Below are 19234 nucleotides of genomic sequence, written 5' to 3'. Positions count from 1 at the left end.
TCTTTGGAAATAGACCAAAAATAAAAAACATAAATGGTATCCAGTAAACTAGGATAATTACCGAAGACATTGGTGAAAAATTTATTTCAAATTTCCAATTACTTCCAAAGTTATCGGTAGTTTTAGTAGAGAAAATCGTGAAAATTTCGAATCCTTTATGATTCCGCTCCCGAAAACAAAATTGCCTCTCCCATTTCTCTGCATTCTCTGGTTTCCACCCCACCAAAACCAGTGTTGTATCAACAAGGATTCCGTCCTATTCTTTCGTAGTATATTACAAGTTCATTTATGGATTATAACTGTTTGTAATCATGTGGATTACCAAAAGATGCAGAATACGATTTTTACATTGTTATGCGTTGAATAAAATACATTCAACGCTTGCAAATACATCTATTGATCGAGAATTTCTTTATTTGCGGAAGCGCACGCTACTACGCAGTTACACCACTGTTAGCGCGCCTGGCTCAACGTGCATGTGTATGTGAAAAGCTCGGCTTCCTTGCTGCTACTTATAGCACGTGGATACATCTATAGCTATAGCAGTACGTGGATGATCGGAGTAATGAGTGAAATGGACAACTGTTATTTCTAATTACCAAAATAATCTCTCATACTAGTTCCAAAAAGTTTCAAAAGTTCAGGTTTTCCATACTATCGCAACATATCAATTTGCGCCTGAGATATTGAGGCACAGGTTCTGTATTAGGAAGTTATTTGTCGTCTATATAAAGGCTAAAAGAGGACATCATTGTAATTTTTTCTGTATCTGTATTTTCCGGAGGCCATTGTCTGCGAAAATTTTCGGAAACTCAAATGTACATAGTAATAGGACATATTCGAATGAGCTTTTCTCGGAATATGTTTAGTACTGTAAACTAATATCTTAGCTGACATGTTGAAAACAGGCGCACAACTAATTCGTGATTCTGCGACTATAGCGAAAATGTTTTCTAATCTGAAATATAAAAAGTACTCAAATTGATCGAAAATGGAAGCGGTGATGTTTATTGAACAACTCAGAAAATCCTGAGATTGACTCTAAATTCAATTTTCTTGTGCGTATTGTAATATGTTCCAGTTTACGGAGTGTAAAGATATTCTTTCCCGACGCTTTGCTCAATTGCACTTTGAGAAAAAAAATGTTATGGGTTAAGCATGCGAATTCATGACAATACGTTTTTTTAAATTGAGAACAATTTTACGTTCAATAAAACCAATTCAACCCGGCTACCATTTTGACCATTTATCCGAAGTTTGGATTACTCAGTACGATGTACCATTCGACTCAGTTCGACGAGATATGGCATGTGTGTTCGAGTAAGCATTTTTGAATATAATTATGGGATGAGGAGTAAGGATAAATTGCATAACCTATTTGAATAGACATAAATTACTTTGATTTGGTGGTCTAGAACATTGTCTAGAACTAAATAGTTTTATTTACTACAAGGTCACCGCTGCCGGCTTCGATTTCTCAGAGGAAGTGAATGAAAATTTGCTCATTCCAAAATATTCAACGGAATATCGACTGACTGTCTGGTATAACGCAGATAGCTGCAATTCAATTAGTACATTGAATGAGACGATTTTTGCCTTTCTCATATAGAAAGGTTATGCAATCACTCTGAAAAACGTCAACCTAATCCCGGCCCGGAGGGCCGAGTGTCATATCCCATTCGACTCAGTTCGTCGAGATCGGAAAAAGTCTGTATATGTGTGTGTATGTATGTATGTGTGTGTATGTGTGTGTGTATGTGTGTGTATGTGCGTATGTGTCAAATAATGTCACTCATTTTGCTCAGAGATGGCTGGACCGATTTGCCCAAACTTAGTCTCAAATGAAAGGTGCAACCTTCCCATCAGCTGCTATTGAATTTTGGATCGATCGGAATTCTGGTTCCGGAATTACGGGTTTCAGAGTGCGGCCACACAGAAATTTCTCATATAAACTATAGGAAAAATTAAAAATAGAATTTTTATTTTTGATGCTAAATGGGTTCAAGGTGCATGAAACGTCGAGATTTGATGCAAACTCGAAAAAAAAATTTGACTACGATTCACTTTTTTGGATTTTGGCACATTTTTGCCTTTCTCATATAGAAAGGTTATGCAATCACTCTGAAAAACGTCAACCTAATCCCGGCCAAATTTTTTTTTCGACTCGTTTAGGGTTTCTGTATTTTAACAGGGGCGTAGTTGATGGTTTACGGAGAGGGGTTACACCCCCCCCCCTCTACTGTTCGCGCCCCTCCTTTAAAAATCTCCTTAAATCACCCCTCAGACCACCACCCCATCCAGCCCTCATACCCCTCCCTTTCAACCCCATCATCTTTAAACCACCACTATATCACAAAGCATACCAATTTAAGCTGGGGAGTCGTTCGTTCACATACCCACCCCCGCATGACAAAATGAGTTAGCAAGCAGATAACATTGATCTAATGCTGATTAGGCTAATGGAGTATGATATTTTTTTGTTTCAAGTGTTTCACCGTCGACACGTAGCTCATCAAGTTCGTGGCTGGCATGCCATTGTGTATAAGTGCAAAGTGTACTAAGAATGTAATGGACATTTCCACGATTATGTTGAACATAAAAAGCCTCCGTGCCATAGTTTAGAGAAATGAGAAAGGCACAATTGCACCGCTAGGTGGATTAAAACAGGTTTTTTAAACATCTAACAATCACAAGAGCGTGGTTCGAAAATATTTTTTCAGTTGAACGAAATTCGGAACACAGTTTTAGAAAAGTCGATTTTTTCCCATTTTATCACAAGTACCTGTTGTGGCATCTTGCTCAAGTGGTCTTCGATTCTTCGATTTTGTCTGAGTGACTTGATGTCAAAACCCTAAGTAATATAATTATTGGTAATTTTCATAGTAATTCATATCATGTTTGCCTTATGATGATATTCAAAGCATCTATTGTGCTACGCATCCGCATATTTGTCTACATTTCGACAAACAAATCACTATAATTGCGCTTATATAGTTTGACGGATAATTTCACTTGTCAACAAAATTTGGTTAGTTTGCTAACATCGAACATTTGTTTGCACATTTATATTATGCACAATAAATACTAACTCTTAGTTTGATTTAAGCTACTCAATACTGTCCCAATTACTACTAGTTATAGAAAGCATGGTATTATGACTAAGCCGGCTATTCCCCACATTTTCCTCTAGTCTGAAAATGCGAATACAGTCCAACCCTAATTCGACGATATCTTTCGACGGAACCATACAAAAATATAAAACCTCAGTATACGAAGCTTTTGAAATCTGCAAATGAGCCGCCGAGGAAGAATTCATAATCTAATAAGAACTCAATCGTTCTTCGTTAGGATTCGAACACTCAGATTTGGGGAACAGTATCATAATTCATGTGTTATCAGAATTGACAATAGAATTTTATATACGAATTACTACTACTTTTCGCGATTGCTAGTTTAAAGATTAGCAAAGAACAAAAACAACAGATTCATAGTGTAGATCAGAAACAAATCAACGGCCAAACATCGATTTGTTTCGTTTCAGATACTGGAAGGTTCTTTTGTTCTTTATCTATAATGGAGGTCACCAAATGAGTGTTGGAAGTAAATTACGAAAACCACATGCATGGTTGAGCTTTCGTAATATGTAACATAGTTAGATATTTTGTGATAAAATTCCATTTTTAATTGTGCAAGTATTTTTTCTTACATTGTTTAAGTTCTTTTTAACTTTTTGGTGATACGATTTCGTTTTGATGAATAATAGTGCATTTCAGCTCGACGTTATTCCTGGAAATTGCTAGTTCTAACGGAATTGTGAAACAGAACGATGAACTAAGGTTTTATTTTAATCAAGGATCTAGTTGCTCGGCCAGACAAGTTTCTCCATTTCTTCTATACATGATCTTATTAAAAAAATTTAAACTACATCATTCGACTACAATAAAAGCTTTGATTGGAAATACAATGTCGCTCGATAGATCTCTGATACTTAACAGAATGGGTGAAATTGCAGAATTGATTTGAGTTACATAAGCAAAGTACAGTTAATCATTTACAATGATTGCAGTCACAAAAATTAGAATTATGTCCTGCTAAGCTAGAAATAAACATTCTCGAGTTTATCTGATACAGTGCAAGATGCAAAATGAATGTTGATGAAGGTGGGACAAAATTGCTAGATGCTTGTGAGCGCTCAAACATGTACGCGGAGATGGCCGACGGGCTCCCAGCCAGCTGCCGAGAGTACGCGATGGCAGAAACGCACATGAAGAATTTGAGTAGCTATTGGCGCCGGTTCGTCGACGGGTTAACGAGATAATCATCGATTAGCACTCTTTGGGGCATGGCCCAGCGCTCACGAAACCCAAACAGTACTTGCTCTCTTGTCATGTAACAATAAAGCCCCAGGGCCAGATAAAATCAAATTTAACTTGTTAAAGAATCTGCCAGACTCTGCCAAGGGACGCTTGTTGAACTTATTTAATAAGTTTCTTGAGGGTAATATTATCCCTCATGACTGGAGGCAAGTGAAGGTCATCACCATCCAAAAACCAGGAAAACCAGCCTCCGACCACAACTTGTATCGACCTATTGCAATGCTGACCTATTTCCGATGATGATCTTGTTTCGCCTCGGCAATTGGGTTGAAGCAAATGCACGGTGTCTTTATCGAACAATTGGAAACTTAAGTTTTTTAATGAAATTATTTCGCATTTTTGCTACTAATTGGTACTAAATACATTCAAAAAATAGAAAAAAGTGAGAATCTGATGAACAATCCTACTGTCTACAACTTCGTAGAATGCTATAAATCGATATAAAATCACCCGAGAAAGTTATTAAAATTTTATCAGTTTTTAGGTAGATTAAGAAATCGATTAATAAGGACTTACAAAAAAATGTTGGGTTTAAATGAACAGTAAATTCAGATAAATTTCAATGTATACAAAGTTCCATTCTCAGCAGAAACAATATATTTTCAGATTTCTCCGGGTCTTGTGCGAAAATGACGCTTTATGAACAAGGAGGTGTGGAAAGGTGTTGACCAAATTTATTCGATAATCTTATAGCTTTTCAAAATGTTGATTAATGTAGTAACGGATTTTATCATGCCTTTTTCATTTCTTTTCTCGCTCTAGACGATAGCTAATGTAAACTAGAATGACCCTTCTTCCTGATCCCATCCTGCCTGGTAAAATACAATTGGCTTAAATTTAAAGCTTTATATTTGAATGAACTAAAGTAGACAGTTCGAGTCATTGTAATAAACGACGTATTTTATTGCAATTTTGGGTTGAGAATCCTGTTTGTCTTTATCAATATTAAAATAAAGATAATTGAAAAAGAAAGAAAGCTCTTCGAGTTTTGGATCCATGTTTGCTATCTTTTGGAGTAGATTCATTTCATCAGAATTTATAGATGCAGATTTTTACTTATCCTCAAATTTTATTTCCAAATCTAACACACTTCACATAATTTTAGAAAAAAGACTGTGAATAGTCAATGATAACCATGGAATCACCCAACGCTAGTAACACGGAAGCACGTCTTACCTTTCCAGAAGCTCCAAGTTTAATGTGAAGGATAATGGCGGCTTCGACCGCACTAGCTAGCTGTGAGCGGATATCACTCACACATCTACGTACGAGTTGGACGAGGTGATGTGTCGGGTAAGTTCACCCGAGTTCAGCACATACTACACTGTGGCATTTATGCACCACACAAAGACCAAAACCAAGTTTCATAATTTCCTTTAAGAAGAAATTCCGGAGTCGTCACTCGTTGTACACGGATCACAACAGAAGACGCACAAGAAAATATCAGGCTGGACCATACATTCAGTAAATTCGCAAAGTAATACAAGTCTGTTTATGGAAGATCTCCCTCATAATATGGGATAAGAGCAAAGACAACATATCAAGAAGACAGAGTTGCCAGTTCAGTTCTGAATCTGGAGACATTAACAGCAATACGTCTTTCGGGTAAAGGTGATACTTTTTATATCTACTTTTATATTGAGATCGATATCTTCGTACAATAGACAAAACCTTTATTTCTCATTTACTATTGCGATTTCTGTTCAATGTACAGCGACTCCCAAAAGTTAACAAACTTGAACATAAATCTCATCTAATTATGTTTCTATCCTTCATGAAACTGTCAATCAGGATTCTCAATTGAAATAAAATCAAATGACTGAACACCTAATCGAGTTTGATCAAACATAAGCTGTTCGCTCACGAGGCGACAGGACACGCGCCACAAAAATATTCACTTTGGATTTTGTTCTACCTATTCCAACGCTGTTGCTGTTGCCGCGTTGGAATAGGTAGAACAAAAACCATAGTGAATATTTTTTTGTGGCGTGTGTCCTGTCGCCTCGTGTGCGTACAGCTATAAAGTTAAAATTTAGGCCAAATATATCCAACAAGATGCTAACGAGCAAAAAGGTTGATTAAAGATTACATCAAGCTTACTCCAGAATGAGTGAAGAATAAAAGAAGAAACAAATATATCTGTGACAGAAAAAAACTTTTTCATTTTGCTTCATTACCCAGCATCTTTCAAAAGAGTCTTAATTTTGTTCAAATTTTATCTACTCTTCTCTATATCTCCATGCTCCCAAAATATCATTGGTGCGCAAAAAACGGTGGAATCTGGAATTATGTTTTTTACGCTTAAAGGTGGGTCTTTGCAAGTATTCAGGGTCATCTGAGCACACTGTTAAAATAAGGCAATCCATTTTTACAAATAAAAAAGGTTTTGGAATAAAGCTTTTCAACCAATAGGCCCCGTGCGAATCTAGAAACTTTGATAAAAATTTAATAGCTTTCTCTGGCGATTTTAGATCGTAATGTAGTTTTCTGAAAAGTTGTACATAATGAAATTGTCCATCAGATTCTCACTTTTGGTAATATTTGAATGTCTAAAGTACTATCTAGGGGCAAAAATGTGAACCAGTTCCATTGAAAAACCTAAATTTTCAAACAAAAAAACTTTAAAATAAAAAGTTGTTCTGGAGCCCCCGACAGAATATTTTAATTTTACTTTCAAATGAAAGGGAAAAGCCCATTCTATCACATGCTGAAGTTTCAGCGATGCCGATTTTTTTCGAATAAAATTGTTCTACCAAACACACCGTGAATGACTTTCTGTCAGATACACAATTTGGTTTCCGAACAAAGGGCCGAACGACTATCTTGACTTGCTCTCAAGAGAAATACAAATGGCTTAAATAATAATAGTAATAGGACATATTCGAATGAGCTTTTCTCGGAATATGTTTAGTACTGTAAACTAATATCTTAGCTGACATGTTGAAAACAGGCGCACAACTAATTCGTGATTCTGCGACTATAGCGAAAATGTTTTCTAATCTGAAATATAAAAAGTACTCAAATTGATCGAAAATGGAAGCGGTGATGTTTATTGAACAACTCAGGAAATCCTGAGATTGACTCTAAATTCAATTTTCTTGTGCGTATTGTAATATGTTCCAGTTTACGGAGTGTAAAGATATTCTTTCCCGACGCTTTGCTCAATTGCACTTTGAGAAAAAAAAATGTTATGGGTTAAGCATGCGAATTCATGACAATACGTTTTTTTTAAATTGAGAACAATTTTACGTTCAATAAAACCAATTCAACCCGGCTACCATTTTGACCATTTATCCGAAGTTTGGATTACTCAGTACGATGTACCATTCGACTCAGTTCGACGAGATATGGCATGTGTGTTCGAGTAAGCATTTTTGAATATAATTATGGGATGAGGAGTAAGGATAAATTGCATAACCTATTTGAATAGACATAAATTACTTTGATTTGGTGGTCTAGAACATTGTCTAGAACTAAATAGTTTTATTTACTACAAGGTCACCGCTGCCGGCTTCGATTTCTCAGAGGAAGTGAATGAAAATTTGCTCATTCCAAAATATTCAACGGAATATCGACTGACTGTCTGGTATAACGCAGATAGCTGCAATTCAATTAGTACATTGAATGAGACGATTTTTGCCTTTCTCATATAGAAAGGTTATGCAATCACTCTGAAAAACGTCAACCTAATCCCGGCCCGGAGGGCCGAGTGTCATATCCCATTCGACTCAGTTCGTCGAGATCGGAAAAAGTCTGTATATGTGTGTGTATGTATGTATGTGTGTGTATGTGTGTGTGTATGTGTGTGTATGTGCGTATGTGTCAAATAATGTCACTCATTTTGCTCAGAGATGGCTGGACCGATTTGCCCAAACTTAGTCTCAAATGAAAGGTGCAACCTTCCCATCAGCTGCTATTGAATTTTGGATCGATCGGAATTCTGGTTCCGAAATTACGGGTTTCAGAGTGCGGCCACACAGAAATTTCTCATATAAACTATAGGAAAAATTAAAAATAGAATTTTTATTTTTGATGCTAAATGGGTTCAAGGTGCATGAAACGTCGAGATTTGATGCAAACTCGAAAAAAAAATTTGACTACGATTCACTTTTTTGGATTTTGGCACATTTTTGCCTTTCTCATATAGAAAGGTTATGCAATCACTCTGAAAAACGTCAACCTAATCCCGGCCAAATTTTTTTTTCGACTCGTTTAGGGTTTCTGTATTTTAACAGGGGCGTAGTTGATGGTTTACGGAGAGGGGTTACACCCCCCCCCCCCTCTACTGTTCGCGCCCCTCCTTTAAAAATCTCCTTAAATCACCCCTCAGACCACCACCCCATCCAGCCCTCATACCCCTCCCTTTCAACCCCATCATCTTTAAACCACCACTATATCACAAAGCATACCAATTTAAGCTGGGGAGTCGTTCGTTCACATACCCACCCCCGCATGACAAAATGAGTTAGCAAGCAGATAACATTGATCTAATGCTGATTAGGCTAATGGAGTATGATATTTTTTTGTTTCAAGTGTTTCACCGTCGACACGTAGCTCATCAAGTTCGTGGCTGGCATGCCATTGTTTTTTTTTTTTTTTTTTTTTTTTTTATTTCAATTATAGAGGTTTTAACCTTAAGGTCATTCGCCTCTTCGGGTTAGAAAAATCTCTTAGGAAAAATTTCTAACCCTATGTGCGGGGTCGGGACTCGAACCCAGGTGCGCTGCATACAAGGCAATCGATTTACCAATACGCTGCGCCCACTCCCCGCATGCCATTGTGTATAAGTGCAAAGTGCAAAGTGTACTAAGAATGTAATGGACATTTCCACGATTATGTTGAACATAAAAAGCCTCCGTGCCATAGTTTAGAGAAATGAGAAAGGCACAATTGCACCGCTAGGTGGATTAAAACAGGTTTTTTAAACATCTAACAATCACAAGAGCGTGGTTCGAAAATATTTTTTCAGTTGAACGAAATTCGGAACACAGTTTTAGAAAAGTCGATTTTTTCCCATTTTATCACAAGTACCTGTTGTGGCATCTTGCTCAAGTGGTCTTCGATTCTTCGATTTTGTCTGAGTGACTTGATGTCAAAACCCTAAGTAATATAATTATTGGTAATTTTCATAGTAATTCATATCATGTTTGCCTTATGATGATATTCAAAGCATCTATTGTGCTACGCATCCGCATATTTGTCTACATTTCGACAAACAAATCACTATAATTGCGCTTATATAGTTTGACGGATAATTTCACTTGTCAACAAAATTTGGTTAGTTTGCTAACATCGAACATTTGTTTGCACATTTACATTATGCACAATAAATACTAACTCTTAGTTTGATTTAAGCTACTCAATACTGTCCCAATTACTACTAGTTATAGAAAGCATGGTATTATGACTAAGCCGGCTATTCCCCACATTTTCCTCTAGTCTGAAAATGCGAATACAGTCCAACCCTAATTCGACGATATCTTTCGACGGAACCATACAAAAATATAAAACCTCAGTATACGAAGCTTTTGAAATCTGCAAATGAGCCGCCGAGGAAGAATTCATAATCTAATAAGAACTCAATCGTTCTTCGTTAGGATTCGAACACTCAGATTTGGGGAACAGTATCATAATTCATGTGTTATCAGAATTGACAATAGAATTTTATATACGAATTACTACTACTTTTCGCGATTGCTAGTTTAAAGATTAGCAAAGAACAAAAACAACAGATTCATAGTGTAGATCAGAAACAAATCAACGGCCAAACATCGATTTGTTTCGTTTCAGATACTGGAAGGTTCTTTTGTTCTTTATCTATAATGGAGGTCACCAAATGAGTGTTGGAAGTAAATTACGAAAACCACATGCATGGTTGAGCTTTCGTAATATGTAACATAGTTAGATATTTTGTGATAAAATTCCATTTTTAATTGTGCAAGTATTTTTTCTTACATTGTTTAAGTTCTTTTTAACTTTTTGGTGATACGATTTCGTTTTGATGAATAATAGTGCATTTCAGCTCGACGTTATTCCTGGAAATTGCTAGTTCTAACGGAATTGTGAAACAGAACGATGAACTAAGGTTTTATTTTAATCAAGGATCTAGTTGCTCGGCCAGACAAGTTTCTCCATTTCTTCTATACATGATCTTATTAAAAAAATTTAAACTACATCATTCGACTACAATAAAAGCTTTGATTGGAAATACAATGTCGCTCGATAGATCTCTGATACTTAACAGAATGGGTGAAATTGCAGAATTGATTTGAGTTACATAAGCAAAGTACAGTTAATCATTTACAATGATTGCAGTCACAAAAATTAGAATTATGTCCTGCTAAGCTAGAAATAAACATTCTCGAGTTTATCTGATACAGTGCAAGATGCAAAATGAATGTTGATGAAGGTGGGACAAAATTGCTAGATGCTTGTGAGCGCTCAAACATGTACGCGAAGATGGCCGACGGGCTCCCAGCCAGCTGCCGAGAGTACGCGATGGCAGAAACGCACATGAAGAATTTGAGTAGCTATTGGCGCCGGTTCGTCGACGGGTTAACGAGATAATCATCGATTAGCACTCTTTGGGGCATGGCCCAGCGCTCACGAAACCCAAACAGTACTTGCTCTCTTGTCATGTAACAATAAAGCCCCAGGGCCAGATAAAATCAAATTTAACTTGTTAAAGAATCTGCCAGACTCTGCCAAGGGACGCTTGTTGAACTTATTTAATAAGTTTCTTGAGGGTAATATTATCCCTCATGACTGGAGGCAAGTGAAGGTCATCACCATCCAAAAACCAGGAAAACCAGCCTCCGACCACAACTTGTATCGACCTATTGCAATGCTGACCTATTTCCGATGATGATCTTGTTTCGCCTCGGCAATTGGGTTGAAGCAAATGCACGGTGTCTTTATCGAACAATTGGAAACTTAAGTTTTTTAATGAAATTATTTCGCATTTTTGCTACTAATTGGTACTAAATACATTCAAAAAATAGAAAAAAGTGAGAATCTGATGAACAATCCTACTGTCTACAACTTCGTAGAATGCTATAAATCGATATAAAATCACCCGAGAAAGTTATTAAAATTTTATCAGTTTTTAGGTGGATTAAGAAATCGATTAATAAGGACTTACAAAAAAATGTTGGGTTTAAATGAACAGTAAATTCAGATAAATTTCAATGTATACAAAGTTCCATTCTCAGCAGAAACAATATATTTTCAGATTTCTCCGGGTCTTGTGCGAAAATGACGCTTTATGAACAAGGAGGTGTGGAAAGGTGTTGACCAAATTTATTCGATAACACTAGTTTACAAATTTCAAAAAGTTGTGATATCCTCAACTTTTTTTTATCATTTCCGTAGTAAAATGGCCCGCTGAAAACGAAAATGCGATTGAAAAAATTCTGTATGGAACAGATTTTGAGATATTGCGAAAAAATCCGTTTTTGTATTTTAAAAAATTGGCCCTTCACTTCATCACAAATATCTCCAGTTGTACTCTACCGATTTTAATGATTTTAATATCATTTGATCGACAATTGCAAGACCTATCAATTATTCCTAGTACATTTTATGATCACTATTACAATTAGATCTTTATTCAGTAATTAATTAAAAAATTATTGCTATTTCTTGCAAAATCTTGGAATTTTTTTTTATTTGACGGTAAATTACTCAAAGAAGAACGATTTATTAAATATTTTTTATTCGTGGGTATTGAAATATGATCAATTACGAAAATAATGAGCGGTTGTTCATTGGAATCTAAATAAAAATATAGAAGTTATGAGTATTTTTGTAAAACATAGAAAAAGTCAGTTTTTTAGAGTTTTGCGTTTGTCATATAGAAAGGTTATGTAATCGGTCGGAATTTCGACTTTTCAACCGAAACCCGAAGGGCCGAATATCTTATACCATTCGACTCAGTTCGTCGAGATCGTAAAATGACTTTATGTGTGTGTATGTATGTATGTACATGTGCATGTGTCAAACAATCTCACCGAATTTTCTCAGAGATGGCTGGACCGATTTGTACAAACTTAGTCTCAAATGAAAGGTACTACCTTTCCATCGGTCGCTATTGATTTTTTATTGATCCGATTCCCGGTTCCGGAGTTACAGATTGAAGAGTACGATCACCCTGCAAATTCATATATATACTGGTACCACCATGATGTCCAAATGATGCAATATATATTAAAATGTGTGCATCATTACTTGTATTTGCGAGTCCAGATCGTTGATAACCCATCGGAGTCGTAACCGGAAGCCGAATAGAAATAAAATTCAATAATAGTTTTAAGTGACATAACACCTAAGTTTGGTCATATCGGTCCAGTCATCACTGAGATTTGGATGTACCTGTTATTCTGAATTTGGATTCTTCCGCCGGGGCTTCCGAAACCATCGATGGTGGCCAACGTGGCTAATGCGACTTTGAATGATTGTTAGTGATCTAGAGCTACAAATCCAAGCAGTTGTGGTCACATTTTGGAAAAAAATTTCACCTTTTTACATTCATCGCCGTATACGTTGAAATCGGGATTTGCTGCGTGTTCGTGCTTATCACCGTGCAATTCTGGAACCGGAAGTCGGATCACTTAGAAATTCAACAGCAGCCAATTGTACCGTTGTACCTTTCATTTGAGACCAAGTTTGTAAAAATCGGTAAAGAATTCGCTGAGAAATAAGTATGGCATTAACGTAGGGACTTGGTAAGTTCCCCGGGGCATTAGGAACCATAATAGGTGGCCAATGTGGTCAAAACGACTTCGGTGGGTCATCAATGATCTAAACACGCAAATCCTAGCAATGTTGCACACATTTTAATATGTATTGCATCATTTGGACATCATGGTGGTACCAGTGTATCTATGAATTTGCAGTGTGATCGTACTCTTCAATCTGTAACTCCGGAACCGGAAATCGGATCAATAAAAAAATCAATAGCGACCGATGGAAAGGTAGTACCTTTCATTTGAGACTAAGTTTGTACAAATCGGTCCAGCCATCTCTGAGAAAAGTCGGTGAGATTGTTTGACACATGCACATGTACATACATACATACACACACATACACACACTTAAAGTCATTTTACGATCTCGACGAACTGAGTCGAATGGTATAAGATATTCGGCCCTTCGGGCCTCGGTTGAAAAGTCGAAATTCCGACCGATTACATAACCTTTTTATATGAGAAGCGCAAAACTCTAAAAAACGGACTTTTTCTATGTTTTACAAAAATACTCATAACTTCAATATATTTATTTAGATTCCAATGAACAACCGCTCATTATTTTCGTAATTGATCATATTTCAATACCCACGAATAAAAAATATTTAATAAATCGTTCTTCTTTGAGTAATTTACCGTCAAATAAAAAAAAAATTCCAAGATTTTGCAAGAAATAGCAATAATTTTTTAATTAATTACTGAATAAAGATCTAATTGTAATAGTGATCATAAAATGTTCTAGGAATAATTGATAGGTCTTGCAATTGTCGATCAAATGATATTAAAATCATTAAAATCGGTAGAGTACAACTGGAGATATTTGTGATGAAGTGAAGGGCCATTTTTTTAAAATACAAAAACGGATTTTTTCGCAATATCTCAAAATCTGTTCCATACAGAATTTTTTTAATCGCATTTTCGTTTTCAGCGGGCCATTTTACTACGGAAATGATAAAAATATTGTGAGGATACAAATCACTGTAAACTAGTGTAATCTTATAGCTTTTCAAAATGTTGATTAATGTAGTAACGGATTTTATCATGCCTTTTTCATTTCTTTTCTCGCTCTAGACGATAGCTAATGTAAACTAGAATGACCCTTCTTCCTGATCCCATCCTGCCTGGTAAAATACAATTGGCTTAAATTTAAAGCTTTATATTTGAATGAACTAAAGTAGACAGTTCGAGTCATTGTAATAAACGACGTATTTTATTGCAATTTTGGGTTGAGAATCCTGTTTGTCTTTATCAATATTAAAATAAAGATAATTGAAAAAGAAAGAAAGCTCTTCGAGTTTTGGATCCATGTTTGCTATCTTTTGGAGTAGATTCATTTCATCAGAATTTATAGATGCAGATTTTTACTTATCCTCAAATTTTATTTCCAAATCTAACACACTTCACATAATTTTAGAAAAAAGACTGTGAATAGTCAATGATAACCATGGAATCACCCAACGCTAGTAACACGGAAGCACGTCTTACCTTTCCAGAAGCTCCAAGTTTAATGTGAAGGATAATGGCGGCTTCGACCGCACTAGCTAGCTGTGAGCGGATATCACTCACACATCTACGTACGAGTTGGACGAGGTGATGTGTCGGGTAAGTTCACCCGAGTTCAGCACATACTACACTGTGGCATTTATGCACCACACAAAGACCAAAACCAAGTTTCATAATTTCCTTTAAGAAGAAATTCCGGAGTCGTCACTCGTTGTACACGGATCACAACAGAAGACGCACAAGAAAATATCAGGCTGGACCATACATTCAGTAAATTCGCAAAGTAATACAAGTCTGTTTATGGAAGATCTCCCTCATAATATGGGATAAGAGCAAAGACAACATATCAAGAAGACAGAGTTGCCAGTTCAGTTCTGAATCTGGAGACATTAACAGCAATACGTCTTTCGGGTAAAGGTGATACTTTTTATATCTACTTTTATATTGAGATCGATATCTTCGTACAATAGACAAAACCTTTATTTCTCATTTACTATTGCGATTTCTGTTCAATGTACAGCGACTCCCAAAAGTTAACAAACTTGAATATAAATCTCATCTAATTATGTTTCTATCCTTCATGAAACTGTCAATCAGGATTCTCAATTGAAATAAAATCAAATGACTGAACACCTAATCGAGTTTGATCAAACATAAGCTGTTCGCTCACGAGGCGACAGGACACGCGCCACAAAAATATTCACTTTGGATTTTGTTCTACCTATTCCAACGCTGTTGCTGTTGCCGCGTTGGAATAGGTAGAACAAAAACCATAGTGAATATTTTTTTGTGGCGTGTGTCCTGTCGCCTCGTGTGCGTACAGCTATAAAGTTAAAATTTAGGCCAAATATATCCAACAAGATGCTAACGAGCAAAAAGGTTGATTAAAGATTACATCAAGCATACTCCAGAATGAGTGAAGAATAAAAGAAGAAACAAATATATCTGTGACAGAAAAAAACTTTTTCATTTTGCTTCATTACCCAGCATCTTTCAAAAGAGTCTTAATTTTGTTCAAATTTTATCTACTCTTCTCTATATCTCCATGCTCCCAAAATATCATTGGTGCGCAAAAAACGGTGGAATCTGGAATTATGTTTTTTACGCTTAAAGGTGGGTCTTTGCAAGTATTCAGGGTCATCTGAGCACACTGTTAAAATAAGGCAATCCATTTTTACAAATAAAAAAGGTTTTGGAATAAAGCTTTTCAACCAATAGGCCCCGTGCGAATCTAGAAACTTTGATAAAAATTTAATAGCTTTCTCTGGCGATTTTAGATCGTAATGTAGTTTTCTGAAAAGTTGTACATAATGAAATTGTCCATCAGATTCTCACTTTTGGTAATATTTGAATGTCTAAAGTACTATCTAGGGGCAAAAATGTGAACCAGTTCCATTGAAAAACCTAAATTTTCAAACAAAAAAACTTTAAAATAAAAAGTTGTTCTGGAGCCCCCGACAGAATATTTTAATTTTACTTTCAAATGAAAGGGAAAAGCCCATTCTATCACATGCTGAAGTTTCAGCGATGCCGATTTTTTTCGAATAAAATTGTTCTACCAAACACACCGTGAATGACTTTCTGTCAGATACACAATTTGGTTTCCGAACAAAGGGCCGAACGACTATCTTGACTTGCTCTCAAGAGAAATACAAATGGCTTAAAAAAAGGGGGGGGGGGCTTTTGATTCAGTTTCTATCCAAATTTCTTTCTGCACCAGTATGGTCTGTCACGGACTCTAAACAAATTTTTGCTAAACTTGCTGTCTGAAAAACACATGCATTTTTCGCATGGCGATTTGTCGAAATCACGAATTATCTACATGGGTCTTCCCCAGGGCTCATGTCCAAGCCCCCTTCACTACAACTTTTACGTGAATGACATTGACGAATGTCTTGTCAATTCCTGCACGCTAAGTCAGCTTGCAAATAACGGTGTGGTCTTTGTTACATTTGTCTGCTTGGGCCCTCCAGCTGGGTATCGAGTTCTCCACGGAGAAAACTGAGCTAGTCGTATTTTCAAGGAAGCATGAACCAGCGCAACTACAGCTTCAATTAATGGATCAAACTATTGCTCAGGTTTCAACTTTCAAATATCTCGGGGTCTGGTTGGTACCTGGGGATGTCACATTAGGTATCTGAAACAGAAGTGCCAACAAAGGATCGACTTTCTCCATACAATAACCGGAACATGCTGGGGTGCCCACCCAGAAGACCTGATCAGGCTGTACTAAACAACGATATTGTCGGTGATGGAGTACGGGATTTACTGTTTCCGCTTCGCTACGAACATACATTTCATCAAACTAGAGCGAATCCAACATTGTTGTTTGCATATTATTTTGGGTTGCATGCACTCCACTCATAAGATGAGTCTAAAAGTGCTAGCAGGTGTTCTTGCGCTGAAAATGGATTTTGAGACCTCTCATATCGATTGCTCATCCGATGCGATATCTTGAACCCGTTAGTAATTGCAAATTTCTAGAGGCTTGTCAAACTCAATTTTCAAACCCGATTTATATCCTTGTACTTCGATTACATGGCACAAAATACCAATCCTTCTTCATATTATCCCAATCGTGTCAATCTCCCCCATGCTTCTGATTCAAGCGTATTCTTCAACACATCCATAAAGTGCGAGATTCGACAAATCCTGAATCACATACGTCCGCAAGTGATCCCATGTATCTTTTATAGTAAATTTCGAGAAGTCGACTGCAACAAGATGTTTCACACCTGACGGGTCAAGCCTCGACGGCTCCACTGTCTTCGGTATATTCAATCAAAACCTCACCGGCTCATTCAAACTCAACGATGCTTCAGTTTTCGTCGCAGAACTTGCTGCTATTCAGCATACCCTTGGGATCATTGATACTTTGCCCACCGATCATTACTTTATTGTCTCGGATAGCCTCAGCTCAATCGAGGGTCTCCGTTCAATGAAATCTGGAAAGCACATTCCATATTTTCTGGGGAAAATCTGGGAGCGCCTGCGTGCTTTGTCTGTAAGATCGTACAAGATTGCCTTAGTTTGGGTTCCCTCGCATTGCCCCATTCCATGTAATGAAGAAGCGAAATCTTTAGCTAAGGCGGGCGCTTTAGAAGGTGATATATATGAAAGACCAATCAGCTTTAGCGAATTTTTCAGTATTACTCATCAGAGAACCCTCGAAAGTTGGTAATCTTCATAGAGTAATGGAGAACTAGGAAGGTGGCTATATTCGATAATCCCTAAGGTATCGAAGAAACCATGGGTGTGGGTCGGCATTTCATTCGTGTGATATCTCGGCTCATGTCCAATCACTACACTGGGCTCGCAAAAAGCGGTATCTGCGTCTGTGGTAACGGTTATCACGATATCGAACATATTGTCTGGGCATGCGCCGAGTACTGTTCTGCCAGATCTCAACTTCGTGGAAAATAACAGGTAAGTTTATTTATGCGTGAATAGGTACAAACGTTTAAAAAATATGTATACTGGTGGGGCAAGACGGAGTCTTGATTGATTCTATTGATTCATCCTTATATGAAAGTCTCGCCCGTAGAAACGAAATACTAGAAGTCAAACGTGGAGAACCATCCAGTTAGCTGAAGTCTCACATGCAGTAGACTGCAGGATGTACGTTAATGTGACCGAGGTTCAATACGGGATTCCTAGAAGTCCCATACTCTAGCTGTGTGATCGAGGAACTGATGTTACCAATTACGCATTTAATATATAACCTTCAAGTTTTGTATAATTGATTGTGACTTATCAAATGATCCAATGTTGGAACTGATTGTGTAGCTCTCTTTTTTTGACAACGGCAAAAACTATATTAGAAAATACATCATTTGCTTAGACTCTAAATCGAACCCCAAAACGTCGTTTTTCACCTCGAATTGAACATATATATTATGAAGAACCACAATCTATTCAAAGCATCCGCTCAATATTTTGCATTGTGATCATCCTTTCTGCAACATGTCCGTCTTACCCCTACCATATGTCCGTTTCACCCGCAGTATGGAAAAAGTGCAGATATTTCTTCGTTTTCCAGTTCTTTAAAAACTGATACAAAATGATTTTTGTAAAATAAACTTGACCCTCTTTACTGTGAAAACCGACGGGATATTTTATTCTTGTGACTTATGTTCATGATATCAGCAGTATTATAACGATATTCATAACTCTTCTTCGCTTTATTGTCGTAGGTTATTTTTGGATTACTATTGGATGTTCAACTCGGAGAAACATAACAATATGAACTGGACCATAAAAGTGTAACCAATTCTCGGTAACATTATTTGGGAAATGTGCTGCTAACACGATTTGTAACTCAATAGTTTATTTTGACCGCTCAACTCAGTTTTCATTTTCTGCTCGGACACCACATTGAATATTATCACGGGAATAACGATGTTCGAAGTCCTAATAGATATCTTACATTCACTGCTCGTATATATGGCTGGTCACTACTAGACACAGACCATATTGTATTTCATCATAATTATTTTGGAATAGTTCACTCAAAATTTTCAAGATCATATGTAGAGTTTTATGAAAGTGAAAATGATTATGGATATCTTCTAGATATTTCCAAGCACACAAGATAGATCGCGAATAATGTGC

At 36.7% G+C, this 19234-nt stretch overlaps 1 protein-coding gene across 9 annotated transcripts in view; it reads right to left on the bottom strand.

Annotated features, from left to right (window-relative positions):
* LOC131678338 (putative uncharacterized protein DDB_G0282133) overlaps positions 1-19234 on the bottom strand; it is a 2723618-nt gene that overhangs the window by 2368021 nt on the left and 336363 nt on the right. The gene's annotated exons all lie outside the window — the stretch shown is intronic.

The sequence above is a fragment of the Topomyia yanbarensis genome, chromosome 2 (assembly GCF_030247195.1).
Source record: "Topomyia yanbarensis strain Yona2022 chromosome 2, ASM3024719v1, whole genome shotgun sequence".
NCBI lineage: Eukaryota > Metazoa > Arthropoda > Insecta > Diptera > Culicidae > Topomyia > Topomyia yanbarensis.
This window is presented reverse-complemented; position numbering and strand designations above follow the sequence as displayed.